The sequence below is a fragment of the Canis lupus genome, chromosome 30, assembly GCF_048164855.1.
Source record: "Canis lupus baileyi chromosome 30, mCanLup2.hap1, whole genome shotgun sequence".
Classification (NCBI taxonomy): Eukaryota; Metazoa; Chordata; class Mammalia; order Carnivora; family Canidae; genus Canis; species Canis lupus.
In genome coordinates, this window is record NC_132867.1 from 9,211,059 (window position 1) to 9,227,961 (window position 16,903).

At 33.9% G+C, this 16,903-nt stretch overlaps 1 long non-coding RNA gene across 2 annotated transcripts in view; it reads left to right on the forward strand.

Moving 5' to 3' along the window:
- Nucleotides 1–16,903, forward strand: part of LOC140621451 (uncharacterized) — a 113,948-nt gene that overhangs the window by 11,410 nt on the left and 85,635 nt on the right. Inside the window, exon 3 of one of the 2 annotated variants that reach the window (XR_012021152.1) lies at nucleotides 10,929–11,872. The exons of the other annotated variant lie outside the window; for it this stretch is intronic. This is a non-coding gene — a long non-coding RNA (uncharacterized lncRNA). Of the gene's footprint in view, nucleotides 1–10,928; nucleotides 11,873–16,903 lie in introns of those variants that run through there. 2 annotated transcript variants of the gene reach the window in all.

Below are 16,903 nucleotides of genomic sequence, written 5' to 3' on the forward strand. Positions count from 1 at the left end.
ATTGGCATGGCCTGGAGAATGTCTATTCCATATTAAAATTATCTCAATTTCAGGTCTCTGAAAATTGCTGATCATATGGCTGTCTTGACTAGAATCTGAGGGTTCATTTCTCTGGCATACTTTCTATAAATAATCTGATTGTGAAGGGTTTTTTTTCATTATAAATCAATAAATGCAGTAGATGTTTTCCTGCATCAACAGTTAGTAGATATCAGATATATCTTGCCTTTAACAACTTCAGAGAACATTCTGTCTTGTCTTTACCTTCTAAGAGGAAACTGTGATCAGAATGAAGTCTCAGTAACTTAAGGATTTTTTCTGGTGCAAAGAGGCCATTTCCAGGAATCACAAGAAATGCAAACTGTCGGATATCATGGACTCCTATAAGAAACTAGCCAGGGAGCTTGAGATGGGCATTCTCATGTTCATCTTTCCAATGACAGTTTTAAGGATTTGATTAATTGATTGATTGATCAATTGATTGATTTAGAGTGTGTGTAAGCGGGCTGGAGGGGTAGAAGGAAAGAGAAACTCTTAAGCAGGTTCCACACCCAGTGCAAAGCCCACTGCAGGGCTCGATCTTATGACCCTGAGATCATGACCTGAGCTAAAATCAAGAGTCAGATACTTAACCAACTGTACTACCCAGGAGCCTCATCTTCCCAATGATATTTTTTTTCTCTTTCTGAAAATTAAACTAATCTATCAGCCAAAGGCTAATTGAGCTTCAGCAAATGCAAATGCATTTATCAATGTAGGGAACATAAGAGAAATACCAGGTTCAACTCTGGCTTTTAAGGGAGTCTATGAGACTTCTCTCAGCTGACTCCCTTGCTCTTTTACCTTTTGTTTAGACAAGATTGTTTCAGGGATAGCAAAGACTACATATTTGGATATATTATTTCTCTCCTAAATTTGGAAATCCTAAAATTCCAATTTTAGGCAGGTACTAATAACTAAATTTAAGTGTGTTCTTAATTTTTAAAGTTTATAGCATTTGCAGAATACATCTGAATACTGTCAAGTTTCTAGTGATGAATACTTGTCTTTAACCACTTTTTTTACCACTACACAATCTAACCTAACAATTTAAATTAATGAATATTAGGACACCTGGGTGGCTCAGCGGTTAAGCATCTGCCTTTGGCTCAAGGCATGATCCTGGGATCCCAGGATGGAGTTCCACATCAGGTTTGTTGCATGGATCCTGCTTCTCCCTCTGCCTATGTCTTTGCCTCTCTCTCTGTGTCTCTCATGAATAAATATTTTTTTTTAAAAAATAAAATAATAAATATCCTCATAAATATCCAAGAAACATAAGAGACTGTGATTTCCAAAGTTGTTTAAAGTCTTTGCATGTACACTTTTGTGGTATCTTTATTAATCATAAGAGCAAATATTAAAAGTAACTGACAATTTTTTAATGAAATGTATGTTATTCAGTGAATTTCGGTTTTATCTCTGCTTTGACACTAATTGATTGTAAGAGTTCCACAATTTCTTCAAACTCTTTTCTCTAAAATGAGATATTAAACTAGATAACATTTCAGATCCTTTACTAATTTTATATGTATAGAATTTGGGGGGAATAGCAGTTTATCTAAAGTGATGGAAGATCAGCAGGCCAAGAAGAGCTATAATAATAACAGAAACCACTGGAAATGGTCAAAATTAAGAAGCTATAGCTCAGCCTTGGTTTTTCTAAATCTTTTTCTTAGTTTCAACTATTATTCGAAATAATTCCTATTTATATCTGTATCCCCAGTTAGGTGAAAGTCATGCCACTGTAGATACATTTGTTGATTATTTATGATGTGTAATCAATGGAATATCTCTGTAGCAATTATTTATTATGTCCCACAATATTGAGTGATGACATAAAACCATGTACATGATTATGATAGGCAGAATAATGGTCCCTCCAAGATTTCCATATCCCAATCCCTATGAATATGTTACTTTGCATGGCAAAAGGGACTTTGCATATGAGATTAAAGAGGTTTGAGAGAAAATCCTACAGCCTGAATTATTCACATGGTCCCAATGTAGGGATCCCTATAAGGTAGAGAAGGAAGCAGTAGACTCAGAAAAGGAAATGTGAGAAGTAAGCAGGTGAGAAGTAAGCAGATGTTGGGGTCATGCACCATGAACCAAGGAATGTAAGCAGCCTCTACAAACTGGAAAGATGAGGAATAAATTATCCCCTAGAATCTTCAGGAGGAAATCGGCGATGCTGAGACTTTGATTTTAGCTCCATAAGACCCATTTTCAGATTTCTGACCTCCAAACTATAAGCTAATATTTATTTTGTAAGCCACTAAGTTTGGGGTAACACATTACAGCAATAACAGGAAACTAATGCAATCTTTGACTTTAAAAATCATGCAGAAAATTTAATTCGAGTTCAAGTTGGCAGAAAAAAGCAACCTTATCTGTCTTCTAGTCCCCCCTAAATCTTGCTGTAAAAGTACAAAATGTTAAAATCTGTTAACAGTGAGGAGTATAATACTCATAACAAGAATGGGTCAGCAACACAATTAAAATGTTTCTGACACGTTGAAAATCAAGATATATATATTTTAAAAAATTAATCAGAATAGAAGACGCTGCAGTCTAGCACAACAAACATAAGAAGTCAGGAAAAGAGTTTGGAGGAAATATCTTAAAAGCCTGTGACTTTGGGACATGTAAGCTTTGGGATTGGGAGTAGTGGGACCGGAAATGGGTTGATTAATTCAAAGATCTTCTGTGCTGAAAGTTGCTAAGTCATTTGGTTCTATTTACCCTCCATTCCCCAACTCAGCTTATGCAGGGATTTAGCACCTGGTATTTTTTCAAGGGAAAAACTGGAGCTCTGTTTCTAGAAATTGCATGCCTAGGGAAAAATGAAGTTTTTAAACATAATGTTAAGATTTAAGAGTCATTTCATCGTATTTGAGATTTGCAGGAGAGGGGCAGGAGCAACAGAATGCCTCCTTCTGTCTCCACATACATTTATTTACCAAGTCTTGCCTATTAGTCTCACAGCTCTCCTCTCTACATTCAACTGCCAGTCATCCTAAGATCAAGGAAACAAGACCTTTGAGAAACAGAGCCTCATTACATATTGACAGAGGAAACCCAAAACACCTGCATACATTGATCAACATGCAAATACTATTAAAGTATTTCTGGCAGATTGAAAAGCAAGATATACATATTGAGAAACTAACCCGAATTGAGGAAGCTATGACCCAAACTCACTCTTTGCTCTTTAGTATTAACAGAAAGTCAAGGTCACTGGAATTTTGAGAAAATAATACTTCAGAAAACAAATAGAAAATTAGAGAAACTTTTACATACCTTAAGTTAATAATATTAAACTAATAAAATGATTGATAAACTGAAATAGAAATCAAGATATTCTTCCCCCAAATATCAGATGAATCTTCCAAATCAAACAGGAATGCCAGAAGCCCAGAGAGGTGAATAAAAGACTTAAACCTAGACACAGCTTTATGATATATCATAAAACCAAAAGAGAAGACCCTAAGAGCTTTTAGATCAACAGCAACAAAAAAGATGAGATTTTCAACTCATAGCCAATATTTCTGTAGTTCACTTACAAGAAATTTTAAAATGTTTATTTATAAAAATTATGAACTCACAGTTGAAAATAGCTTTTAGTAACACTGAAATAAGTTCGTTTTCTAAACAATTATTAATATACTGCAGCTAAACACTCTCCACAACACTTGGCTCAGTCTCTCCTCACTTCTTCGCAATTTGTCTCAGCTGCAGTCTGGTTCCCAACTAGAATGTTGCTCTTGTTTACCATCGTCCTCTGTCCTCTGGACTTGGCATTTACATTGATTTACTCAGCAGGTTTCTGATTCCCCTCAAGGACTCTGGCTCAGTTTTGCACACTGACATTCCCTACAGTGAATCACTACTGAGAGCACAGGCCTCTCATATCCTGCCAGCCCAATAACCAACCAGAAAATCCTCTACCACAGGGAGAACAGAAAAGTCTTAGGTTTCCTGCTTGAAATGGCCAAACTCATTTTATTTTATCAGGTGGATGTGACAATATTTTTTGTCGGGAAGCAGGTTCTTATTGTTCCTGTTGTTTTGATTTTGGTTTATTCCCTCAGTTATTGAAATGATATACAATTTCTCCTCATAGTATTTCTGTCAATTTCTTTTCAGTCATCCAAAGTTTGCTCACTGTAAAGTATATTTCTGAGCCATCTGCAGCTACAATTCATAGCCCATTTATGTCCAGATCAGCAAAATGTATTTCAGTAGACATAAGTTGAATGATGATGGATTCAGAAGTGACACTAATGGAAATGCTCAAAATATAAGATTTGTTGCCTGTTGCATAGCCAAAAATTACAGCCATATTGAAAATTAGATATGCATACCACCCAAGGCTTCAAAGCCCGAAGAAGTTTTTCATCCTAAGATGGATACAAAGAAAATGCTATGTTATTTAAAAATGCAGTCTTTCAAGAACATAGGCCAAAAGCTGACATGACAAATATTGTGTGCAGTTTTATGTGTTACCATAGCAGTCACTTCTTACTGTAGGAATAAGGTGGTAGAGACCTCCCCAAGAATAATCCCTAAATGGACCAGAAGCCTAAAATCAATGTTTACCCATGTTTTTAATAGCACTTTGCTTTCAACATTGATTGAGTTTATTGAATACTCCCACTGGCCATTTAAGTATCATGTTAAATTGAAAGTTCCCAATGGTGTTATGGAAACCTACAACTAGCAGGCACCCTTGGTTTTTCAGAGAGCCAATGACCCTGAGTATCATCGTTTGCTTAAACCCATGGCAAGAAGCCAGAGGATTTCTGAAATTAGCTGCTTTTCTGGCCTGTTTTCATTGAATTATAAAAAAGCTTTATAGAAAGTAATTACAAAGTCTTTACATAATTCTAGTAATTAAATGTGACTCTACCTATTATTATTAGCTTCTGTTCTTTTTTGCATTACTAGAGAGGCAAGGGGAGCTCAACATAAGAGTTTGTGCCTAGGTGGGCATGGATCATTTAAATCAAGAAAATGGACATATTACAAATGTATTCTCTTTGAACAATTTGGGAAAAATTAGATTTTTTTAAAATGCAAAGAGACATTAATTTCATAATGAGAAAGTTGTGTGACTAGGTCAATGAACAATAAAATGATCAAATCCTGTTTCTCCATTCAAGTATTTTTTTTTTTGTCAAGACAAAACTAGTATTGGAAATAGCAAGAATTCAGAGATCAGTAACACTAAATTTTCTTTCCCATACTATCTTTACACTAATTTGGAAAAATGCACTCTGGAGAAAAAAAGTCTGAGTTTTTCCTTCTTGCCTTCTTTATATGGTGTTTGTGGCATTTTGATTAATGCCCATATATTTAAGAATGTCATCCATCTATTACCAGTGTAGAATAAGAATGACAAAAAGAAGATTTAGAAGGCTCCTTTATATGGTCCTTTTATAATAACTGTGTATTAAACTAGTATGTAGAAAGTGGTTATCTCTTTTTTTTTTAAAGATTATTTATTTATTTATTTATTTATTTATTTATTTATTTATTTATTCATGAGACATAGAGAAAGAGGCAGAGACACAGGCAGAGGAAGAAACAGGTTTCCCACAGGGAGCCCGATGTGGGACTCTATCCTGGAACTCCAGGATCCCTCCCTGGGCGGAAGGCAGGAGCTCAACCGCTGAGCCACCCAGGCATCCCTGGCTATCTCTTTCTATGACACCTATAAGTCCAATGTGGAAGAGTTTGAACAATTTATTTAATATCTTAATTATGACTCATTTATTATTTATCCCCTCTGATCTTCATGCTATTTAAAATTACGAGTATACCACAGTATTAAATTAGAGTATTTACCACAGTATTCTCATTGGGAGACCTTAGAAAGTTAGTAATTACAGTGGATATATGTTTTGTTTCCTCCTACACACCCATTCTTACTGCTTATTTTTTATTATTATCCCTGGTTTTTACATGTTATTCCAGGGAGATTAGTCTAACTCCCATCTAGGAAAGTAAGCATGAATCCTTGACTATATCAATCTTCATAGTCCATCCCCTGGCCACAGAATTTGCTTCAGAGATAAGAATGTGATTAAGTTCGTTCAATCAAAACGAAGCATAGAATCTCTACTAACATGCATAATACCCTCTCCAATCAGGATGATATATTGGAAAAATGCACTACAGCCACTTTGCTATTAAATGTATGCCAATCTAAAAGGTGAACTAATACGTTAAGGAGACAGTCATGAAGACTCTTGGAGCAATAGAAATGCAGCCAAGATTAAGCCAAACTCAGATTCTGCTATTTTTGTAGATTTCTCTGTGTGTGTGTGTGTGTGTGTGTGTTTATGAACTGTTAAATCAGTTTGAGTTGGACTATGTCTTTGTAACCAAGAGTCTTGACTGTTGTAATAACAGAAGGAGATAATAAGGAAGTAAGTTACCTGTGAAAGTAACAAAACATTTTTAAGCCAAAAGAAATGCATCTTAACAAATATTCTGTGATGTAGTATTTCTCAATCACAGCACTATGGCACAGTGATAAATGCCAAGCTCTCAAGTCATATTAACAAATTTTAGTTAATACATATTATTTTTGTAAACAATGTATTCATTGTTTTGATGCTACTTAAACACTACTAATGCACTGGATAAATTATACTATGCTTCAGCTTAGTCAGTTGCCCTAATCAGGAATTTGAACTTTAAGGGTATTCAGTTATAATTAAATTTGAGAAATCTAAACTGGGAGTAATTGCTAAAAGCACTTCTACTATCCATGTGTCAATCAAAACCAAGGCCTTTTCCAAATAGTATAATGAATGTTAGAATTATGTTTCTATTGGTGAAATTAATGGCTTGTTCATCATCATCACGAATATTGGCAATGGGTTCTCATTAAAAAGTAGTATTCAAAATATGTAAATTGACTAAAATAATTAAGAATCACTCCTCAACTTTGCATAATGAGAAGATAAAATTATCACAAAACTTGATCATTACATGGTCTATGTTCAGCTATTGGATTCAAAACTTCTAATTTATTAAATAAAAGGGAAATAGAATCCTATCTCTGTAATATTAGCATGCCTGCCTCCTATGAACATCTCATGCAAGGTGTGGATGAAGCATCAAAAGAACAGAGATCTTTTGGACTTAAAAATAAGTGGCATGAGATATTTCATGTCTACTTCTTAATGGTTGCTTAATACCTTTCTGTATATATGGCTAGAATTGACCTAAAATTTTCTTTCCTTTCAAGCTTGTAGCAAGATCATAGGAGGAGAGCTAATTTTCACCTACCTCAAAAGTGTCCAGTGGTTATCATTATCCAACCAAAAAGAACCTGAGCATTAGGCATAACCAAAATGACTTATTCTACAAAGCCTATTATTAAAGCAGTGTTTCTGAAAGTTAACATTGTGATGCATATGCTTGACATATGGCTTAAAGTGAGATATAACCCATTTCAAAATAGAATAATGGGATCCCTGGGTAGCGCAGTGGTGTAGCGCCTGCCTTTGGCCCAGGGCGCGATCCTGGAGACCCAGGATCGAATCCATCCCACGTCGGGCTCCCGGTGCATGGAGCCTGCTTCTCCCTCTGCCTGTGTCTCTGCCTCTCTCCCTCTCTCTCTCTCTCTCTATCATAAATAAATAAAAATTAAAAAAATAGAAGAATGATAATTCTGTCAAAGATCATCTAGAGCTGAAAAATTATAGTCCAATGTTGACACAAAGTTAAACGGTAACTGAATGAATAACATTAGCCCTGGGATTATATTTTTGTTTCCTTAAATCTATTATTGTATTTATGTTACCTTTAAATGAAAGTTTCAATTATTTAAATAATACATAAACTCATTTTCTTTTTTTTTTTTTAACTTTTATTTATTTATGATAGTCACAAAGAGAGAGAGAGAGAGAGAGAGGCAGAGACATAGGCAGAGGGAGAAGCAGGCTCCATGCACCGGGAGCCCGACGTGGGACTCGATCCCGGGTCTCCAGGATCACGCCCTGGGCCAAAGGCAGGCGCCAAACCACTGCGCCACCCAGGGATCCCATAAACTCATTTTCTTGGAAGAAAATTAACCCATTACATAACAACGAAGTCACTATAAACATTAAATTGAATACCATCAATCTCAGTCTCCTTATTGGTAAATAATTGTGTGTATTTCAGAATTGTTTTCTATGTATTTACACACACACACACACACACATATGCACAGTCATGGTAAATACATACATTATTTAGGAGGAAAGGAGAAAAGTTAAAGAAATATATTCTTTTCTTTTCTTTTCTTTTCTTTTTTTAAAGATTTTATTTATTTATTCATGATAGTCACACAGAGAGAGAGAGGCAGAGACACAGGCAGAGGGAGGAGCAGGCTCCATGCACCGGGAGCCCGACGTGGGATTCGATCCCGGGTCTCCAGGATCACGCCCTGGGCCAAAGGCAGGTGCCAAACCGCTGCGCCACCCAGGGATCCCAAGAAATATATTCTTTTAAAATTTAGTATTGTCTTAGCAAAATAGTGCACATGATTCCAACATACTGGTTTTAGCTTAGTTATATTAAATGATACCTACTTGCCTTTTTTTTTTCTTTTGCAAACAATGCTATGGTGGGTATCACTATAATTTTTTCTTGTGTTGATATAGGAGGATTTCTTAGGTTCATATGGGAGTATTTCCCTACCCTAAATTCTAAGAATTCAAAGTAGAATTGCTGAGTCATAGGGCATGTACATGTAAAAATTTAATGGATATTACTAATTGTCCTCAAAGTATTTCACCATCAGACGAGAAAGGATCTGTTTCCTTATGCTGACTTCTCTGTCAACACTTGATATTATCATATTTTAATTATTTGCTGAACTCATAGAAGAAATCACTATCCCATTAATGTTTTAATTAATAATTCTATGATTTCTTACAAGGTTAAAAACTGTTTCATAAGTGTGTCAGTGATTAGAATCTCCTCTTCTATGAATGTCCTACTCATATTTTTAGCCTAGGAATACTTTCATAGATAATTATAATCATTGCTATACAACATTAGTAATTAATAATGATTTCCAACTTGCTTGGTGTTTTGACACTTTTAATCCCTTAATTGTATAACATATCAAAACAATCTTGTGCTTTAAAGGTAGGCTACAGAAATATTGTAAATCACTACAAAAATTTAATAAATATTTATGTAAGCTCATATATCTATGATTGAAAAGTGTACAACCTCCCTGAAGAAGGAATTATGGCAGGCAATCACTAACATTCCTTTTTAAATCTTTCCCTACTCTATATTCAAATGCATAAAAAAGAGTGCTCAATTTTTCCTAAATTCCAAACAATAAACCACAGGTATAGAAGGTTTATTTTTCAGAAAAACACAAACTAACAAATATACAAAAACACCAAAATTTCTTATTTGATTGTCGAAAAGGGCATCCAAAAAGAAAAATAGGACTCAAACAATATTCAATGAATTTCATTTCCTCCGTAGTACAGTAGCATCAAAATATGGCTACACAGCATTAGATATGAACTATTTAAGTATGTGGAGTTTTAGTTAATTTTAAATTTTCTTCCATGCCTTAAGGAAATCATTTAGTATTTCTGGTTTTCATTGTCTTTGCTCTGAAAGTGGGAAAAACATTTAGCTCATGTTGTTCTTTTAAATTATTGTACTAAGGATGCAAACAAACTACTGCAGAAATAGTTTGAGTAAAACAGAGGCAAAAACCACTTGTATATTAAAGAGGGTTTAAGGAAAAATAGAAGGAAATATATCTTAGGAAAAAATTAAAAGAACATGTTCTCCTTGACATTTTTTTATTTTCCATAAAATTCTGGATAACAATTTTATCTTTTTAAAAGATTCAGATGTTTAAAAATTATTGCTTTTAGGTATATTCTAACACAGTTTATCCTAGCACTTCCTTAAGACATTTGTCTGAATTTTTTCAGAATACTTCACAAAAGAGACACTCCAGTTACTGAAATAGGAATATAAAATGAGGGCCTAATTAGAAAATGTTCAAAAAGTTTCATGTGTCTCAGTGTTTTCTCTTTATTTTAGGAATGTTGTTTTCTTAAAAAAAAAAAAAAAAGAAAAAAGAAAAAAAAAGTCCAATTCTTTTACTACTCAACACAAAAATATCCAGTTTCAACCTATTGCTTTTGTGGTGTCTTAAAGTCATTGTCTTTGCAATCTATTGGTTTATATTATCTAATGAGGTACTATGATAAATAAGAAACACGCTGTCTCCTTTTTCTTTCTTTTGAAAGAAGTAGTCTGTTGAGAGTTTTAGCTTGTAAGTTGTAATATTTTTATGTGCACTATTCAGTAGGATTTCTGATTATTAGAATGAATGATAATATCGTGGTTTGAAGAGCATTGATTTCTCCATCATGCAACCATTTTTTATGATGAATCTCTCCGACTGTTCAGAGTGATTTCCAAGGAAATTCACTGTTTTAAAACTGTTTTAAACAATGTAAATAAAAATTCCACTCTATGGGTCAATATACCAAGCTGATATTTCTATAGATTTTTCAGGAAAATGATTGGGGGATTTGTGAAAGCAATTTAAGTTATGCCTCCTCCACCATGTATTTTGTCTAACTCTCAATAATAGTAAATCTGGTTGGAAAATCTTTGACTCTGCCAAGACTTATAAAACAGCTAGGAAAGTTCGAGAAACAGATTTAGAATTGCACATGGAAAATATAGTTATGAATTAACTGATTACTCTTTAGTTTGACATAATTAAATAAAAAGTTAACGCAAGTGGGAAAACTAAACCTCATTTGTACCATAAATTAATACCAGATTATAGAGGAAAATTATAAAAATATAATGATGTCTTTATTCTTTGCTGCCAGACTGTCTTTCATCGAGAAGGTTTGTTTCCTGGGCAAGATGCTTCAGATCCAGGAATGATGATTCATGAATTCTGGAGACTGGCATTATTAAACAACAGGATTTTAGAAAATATTACATTAAAAAATCAAAATATCCAACTAAGTAAAGATGAATGGCTTGTTCAGCATTTTAGACAAAGGAAGTAATATTCCCTAATGTTATATGTAAATTGCTCTTTTCATAAATTTAGTACTCAAGTAAGATGTTCTTGAAAAACAAGTAAAAAACATACAATCATTATTCCTTGTATAAATGATTTTTTAAAGCACATTATATTTTTCCATAATAGGGATGGTTGTTTTCTTTCAGGTTCTTCCTAAAATTTTAAATTAAGATTTATTTACTTTTATTTTGTTTTATTTTTGCAGGAAATAGAACCTGGGAAAAGGTGCATACTATAAACTAACACATTTGCTACAATCATTTGTGTCATTCAGAAATAAAAATAGCATATTATTTTTCAGATATTTTCCACGCTAGATGTTTAATTAGAGCACCGATGGCAGTAAGCCATATTTGTTTTTCTTATTCTGATATAGGACTTAGTAAGTGTAATAAACTAGAAATAGAAACTATTGATGAACAATTTTTTAATTTGTATCTTAACATTTTACATTTTTAAAAATGTATGCATTTTTTTATTTGTATCCTTTCTGAAATGATACAGATTGGTACAAATTATATACTTCTGACTTAATATTTGGTTTGAATTCAGAAAAGTGATAACAACAATCTAGATAAGCCTAGAAGCATGATAGATCTCACATCAAGACTTGAAGACAAACAACTCCAAATTAAAATGGCATCATTATGATTTCATTTCAGTCAGACTGCTCTTAGAGGTTTCCTATAAGAACTATATTTTTCTGGCACGCTTTTTGTCTTTTTCCCAAAACTTTTCATTGTGTAATGAGAAATAAAGATAGAAATGTTCATTTTTAAGGCTCATTTTTTCTATATTTGGGTTGTGCTCAGACGGAAAAGGTTTTGGGGCCAGAAGGCATCATTCAATTAATCACTATTTATATCCTAGGGGTCCTATGCTAAGTTGTCAAGAAACAAAGCAATTAGTATGAAGCTAGTCTAAGACAGTACACCATATAAAAAAGGAGACAGCTTTATAAGCAATTAACTATATAACACAATATAAGTGCAAACCAATACAAGTGGACAGTATGACTGAAGTAGCTATAGACTCAAAGGGAAAGACATAAATTAATCTCTAAGTAGAAAAATGAGATTGTTAAAACTTCATAGAAGAGAGGATCTATGCACTGGGCCTTGAACGGTGACCAGCAATTTGTCAGGTAGAGAAAGGATAAGAACTATGTTCTAGACAAAGGGAGAAGCATGAATAAAGACATCTAGATGCATAGGGCATCTGGGGCCACAGGTCCTGTGGGGAGAAGTTGAAAAAAAAAAAAAAAAAAGAAAGAAAGAAAGAAAGAAAGAAAGAAAGAAAGAAAGAAAGAAAGAAAGAAAGAAAGAAAGAAACCAGATTGCAAACGGTAATGAAGTCATCTGGGCTATGATGAGCCACAAAAGAAATGACACATTATGGTAAGTGATCATAATTACTGTGGATATTGGAGAGGAAGGTCTGGAAGAAACGATGCCATTAGGAGGCCACTGAAATTATATGAGCAAGAGATGATATAAACTGGATGAAGACAATTAGAATTAGAATGAAAATGTTTTTTTTAGAAACATTCTAGGCATTAATTCACAGGGTCTAGGGTAAGATTTCTTCTAGAGAGTAAAGAAAAAGGATCAGAAATCATAGGTGTATCTTTTGGGTTCCTGGGTAGTGACATTACCCAAAGTGAGGAATCTAGAAAAAGGCATTTGTGAAGGTGAAGAAAAGAGAATATATTTATGTTTGAACTTGGTACACTTGCCGAGTCTATACATACCCAGATGGAGATAGCATGTGTCAGTTTGCAAATATACATCTGGACTCAACAAAAATGTTTGATTCGGCAGCTAGTGCTTTGGAAATCATCGGCATACTGGCAGCAATTGACAAGGGCTAAATTTAAATATCAATATTTAAGATTAGGAATAAAAAAAGCCTCAGCTGAAAGTTGAGTGCTTTACTCAAGTCCCTCCTTCCTTTACACACCATGTATTCCCATTTTTCTCCCAACACTGGGAAGATTGCTGGAATCTTTGCTTAGCTCCTGAGACCCCTAATGGCTCCTTTTGGTCTAGTTTCTTGGAGTCTTGACTCAGATATGTAGCATCACATTCAGATTATTGACTCTGCAAGTCTTGATTGCATTGGTGGCCCTAAATAAAATACTATTCCTATTCAGTTCAGTGCGATGCCACAAACTAGGGGTTGTTACTGCCTCTCTGTCTCTTGAGGTGAATAAACAGAATGCCCTGACAAAGAAAGCCTACAAAAAACTTAGCTCACTGAAACACATTTTTCTTCTCTCTGAAATACTGACTGCTAAAATTCTTGGCTTTTTTGTTTTTTCTAATTATTCAGTCCTAAAAAAATCCTATATCCAGATTCTATAGTTCATCATGGTCAGAGGATTAGTCTGGTAACAAAGACTTTATGACAAGCAGATGTAGAATTCTCCCCCAGAGCATCTTGTATGTAGCTCTACCAAGGCACTACTGCAACATGCTTTAATTATAGAAATGCCCTCTTCTCCCATTTGATCTAAGAATAGTGAATCGTTACATTTATATATAATCTATATTATATATATTATAGCCCATACTTATTATCTGGCATCAACAATTGATGCTTGGATAAATAATGAGCTTTTAAACATTATGCAAAGTTTTCCCAGAGCCAAAAGGGAAGATCACCTGTCTGTGAGAGAAAAAAAGGAGCTGTCTTTACATCCTCCTTTGTGGAATACATCTGACTCCCTCACACTTTACCTTCCTATCATTCTGAACTTCTTGATGGCTCCTACCACCCCATTCCATGCTGCATTGCCCCTCCTTGTCTTTTAGCCACATTTCATCAGTATGAAATCATTTATTTTGCTTTTCTTTATCTGTCTGTGAAACTCCTGTCTGTGAAACTCCTTTTCTTCCCTCAAAATCTAATTAAGCAGCATCTCCTCAGTAAAGAATTTCTCAATCTCTCTTTCCTATACCACTCCAATATTTTGCATTTTTACTCTCCCTCTTTTTGTTTCCTTACATGCCTGCTTCTTTTGTGAAAATAGCTGAACAACCATTTTTAACCATTTTTCCAAACTGCTGTGATTATGATCAGCCAATCTCCATGGAGGGCTTGCAGGCTATGGATAAGAGCTTTGCTTGTTTTGTTTTTTAATTTCACACACACACACATGCACACAATCATGTTTGTATTATTAGTTCCATTTTATATATGAAAAAGACTGAGATTTTGAGGAGATAGGATAATTATCCATAGTCATAAAGGCAATAAGCAATATAACAAACCAAATAGTCCCAAACTCTTGTTCCTAATTTCTATTCTTGCCACTCATAGCAATGCCTAGAATGTGCAGGCACTATGTAAATCTTGTGGAATAGAATATAATTCATATCATATCATACTCATTGCATTATTGTTATATTGCTTATATTAAATTGCATTATATTATAATGAAATATAATGAGTCAGGATTATTGTACCACCTAGATTAACCATATATAGGTTAACCACCCAGCAGTAAATTTGACTCATTTTCAGTTATTTCAGGTAAAACCATAAAAAGATAGCAAAAGGGGTGCCTGGGTGGCTTAGTCAGTTAAACATCTGCCTTTGGCTCAGGTCATGATCTCAGGGCCTGGTAGCCTACTTCTCCATCTCCCTCTGCCTTTGCCCTTCCCCTGCTTATGCCTTCGCTCTCTCTCTCTCTAACGAATAAATAAAATCTTTTTACAAATAAATAAAGAGACAGCAATGAATCATTTACTCAAAATAAAAAAAAATAATCACGTGAAAATGAGAACATTTTAATAAGCAAAGCTACATTAATCTGTGATTTTCTTAAAATTAAAGAATTTCCAGATGCAAGCAAAATGTTAGTAAAATGTTTTATTTCACCAGTTTGGTAATCTGTATTAAAAAAGTTATAGGCAAAAAAAAAAAAAAAAAAGTCATAGGCAAAAAAAAAAAAAAGTTATAGGCAGACCTCATTTATAGCTTGGCAAATGCTCCATTGCTGAAATAGCCAGAGATGACTACTTGTGATAAAATATACATGCAGAAAACAAACTACGGCTTAGGTTTTAGCAGTGTGTCCTGGTTGTTGTTGGACTTTATGCCTTTTTCATCATGTTAGTCATTTGCATTGTGGCTACTGATGGAACCTTTCATATTAAAATATATATATATATATTAGAATTGTTTCTTGAGAAGTAATCAAAGCTAGAAAGAGAAAAAATTTTCCTTCCCTGTAGACTAGAATAAGAGTTATATTATCATGAGCTCAACAGAAAGAATCAATTCAGAGAGTACTGAATTATTACCTTCATGTAAATCTACTGTATCAAAAAAAGAAAAGAAAATCTACTGTATCTAATCATGTATTATGTATTAAAATACAATTTAAGTACATAATGCAAAGGATACTACAGAGCTATGTTACTCCCAGAATCACTTTTTATGCCATCATATTTTAAGTCACATAGAAAAAACAGTGGTAATACATGGTATTTGACTTCAGGATCAAAATTAAAGGACATACAATCAATAGAACTACACACACACACACACACACACACACACACAAATTCTTGCAACCAATAAGCAGATTCTGTGGTTTGTGAAAGATGGTATCTTAGTTCTCTTTTGCACTGTAGCTTAGAGTATTTTCAAGCTGACTTGTTCCATACCTATTTTGCTGATATCGAAGTAATTCAAAATAATTTTAAGCATTCAATCAATTTAATCATACTCAAGTAAATTTTGATTTTTTTTCTCAAGAAGTAGAAATAGTCTGATTATTAAATTCCTTATTTTATATTCTTAACAATAAACCCATACTTTGACTTTATGAAGAGATTAGCTACAGGTCAATACTGTTATGGTAGATTTCACAGTTTTACACAAGCCAATCCCAGGTTTACTGTCAAAGACAACTTGGGGCCACTACAGAAGTTTGAAAAGAAAGATCAAGGAAATAATACATGTATATAGATTTTCAAAGCACTTTCACTTCATGCATAGTTGGATTATATACACATACATACACATATACAATAGACACTGGGGTAGGCCAGGTATTATGGAGTATTTTAATTTGGGGAAGAGAGAGGGGTATTCTAAAACAATGGAACATGTTAAACAGAAATTTAATGTCCAATATCTGTTCAATTCAGCAAATTTTCAGTGAACGGAAGTTCACTGATACTCAGATATTATTTGTGATAGACGCTGTGAGAAAGAAAATATCAATATTGCAACTCATAGTTTTTTAATACTATTTTTTTTATTCAAAATGTATGACAAGTGTTTTTAAGTCATCTATATATACATATATATCCTTCTCTGCATAGCAATTTGCTTGTTTTCCTTTTACTTATACACATACATATTTACATATATATAGTATGATTATTCAACATCTTTCTGTGCAGTAATTTTTATTTTTTAAAGATTCATTTATTTATTTATTTATTGAGAGAGGGAGGAAGGAAGGGAAGTGGCAGAGGAAGAGAGAATCCTAAGCAGACTCCATGCTGAGCGAGGAACAAGGAACGGGAGACAGGGCTGGATCTCTGGACGCTGAGAACATGATCTGAGCTGAAACCAAGAGTTAGATGGTCATCAGTTGTGCCACCCAGGTACCCCTGATATTTATTTCTTTGTAAATCAGTGTTATCTATGTGGTAACTCTGACTAAACCAGAATAGTGAACTAGTCAATCAGCTTATCCCAAAACCACTTCTAGTAAATGTGTGCCTACAATAATACAACAGCATCGCAGTATTT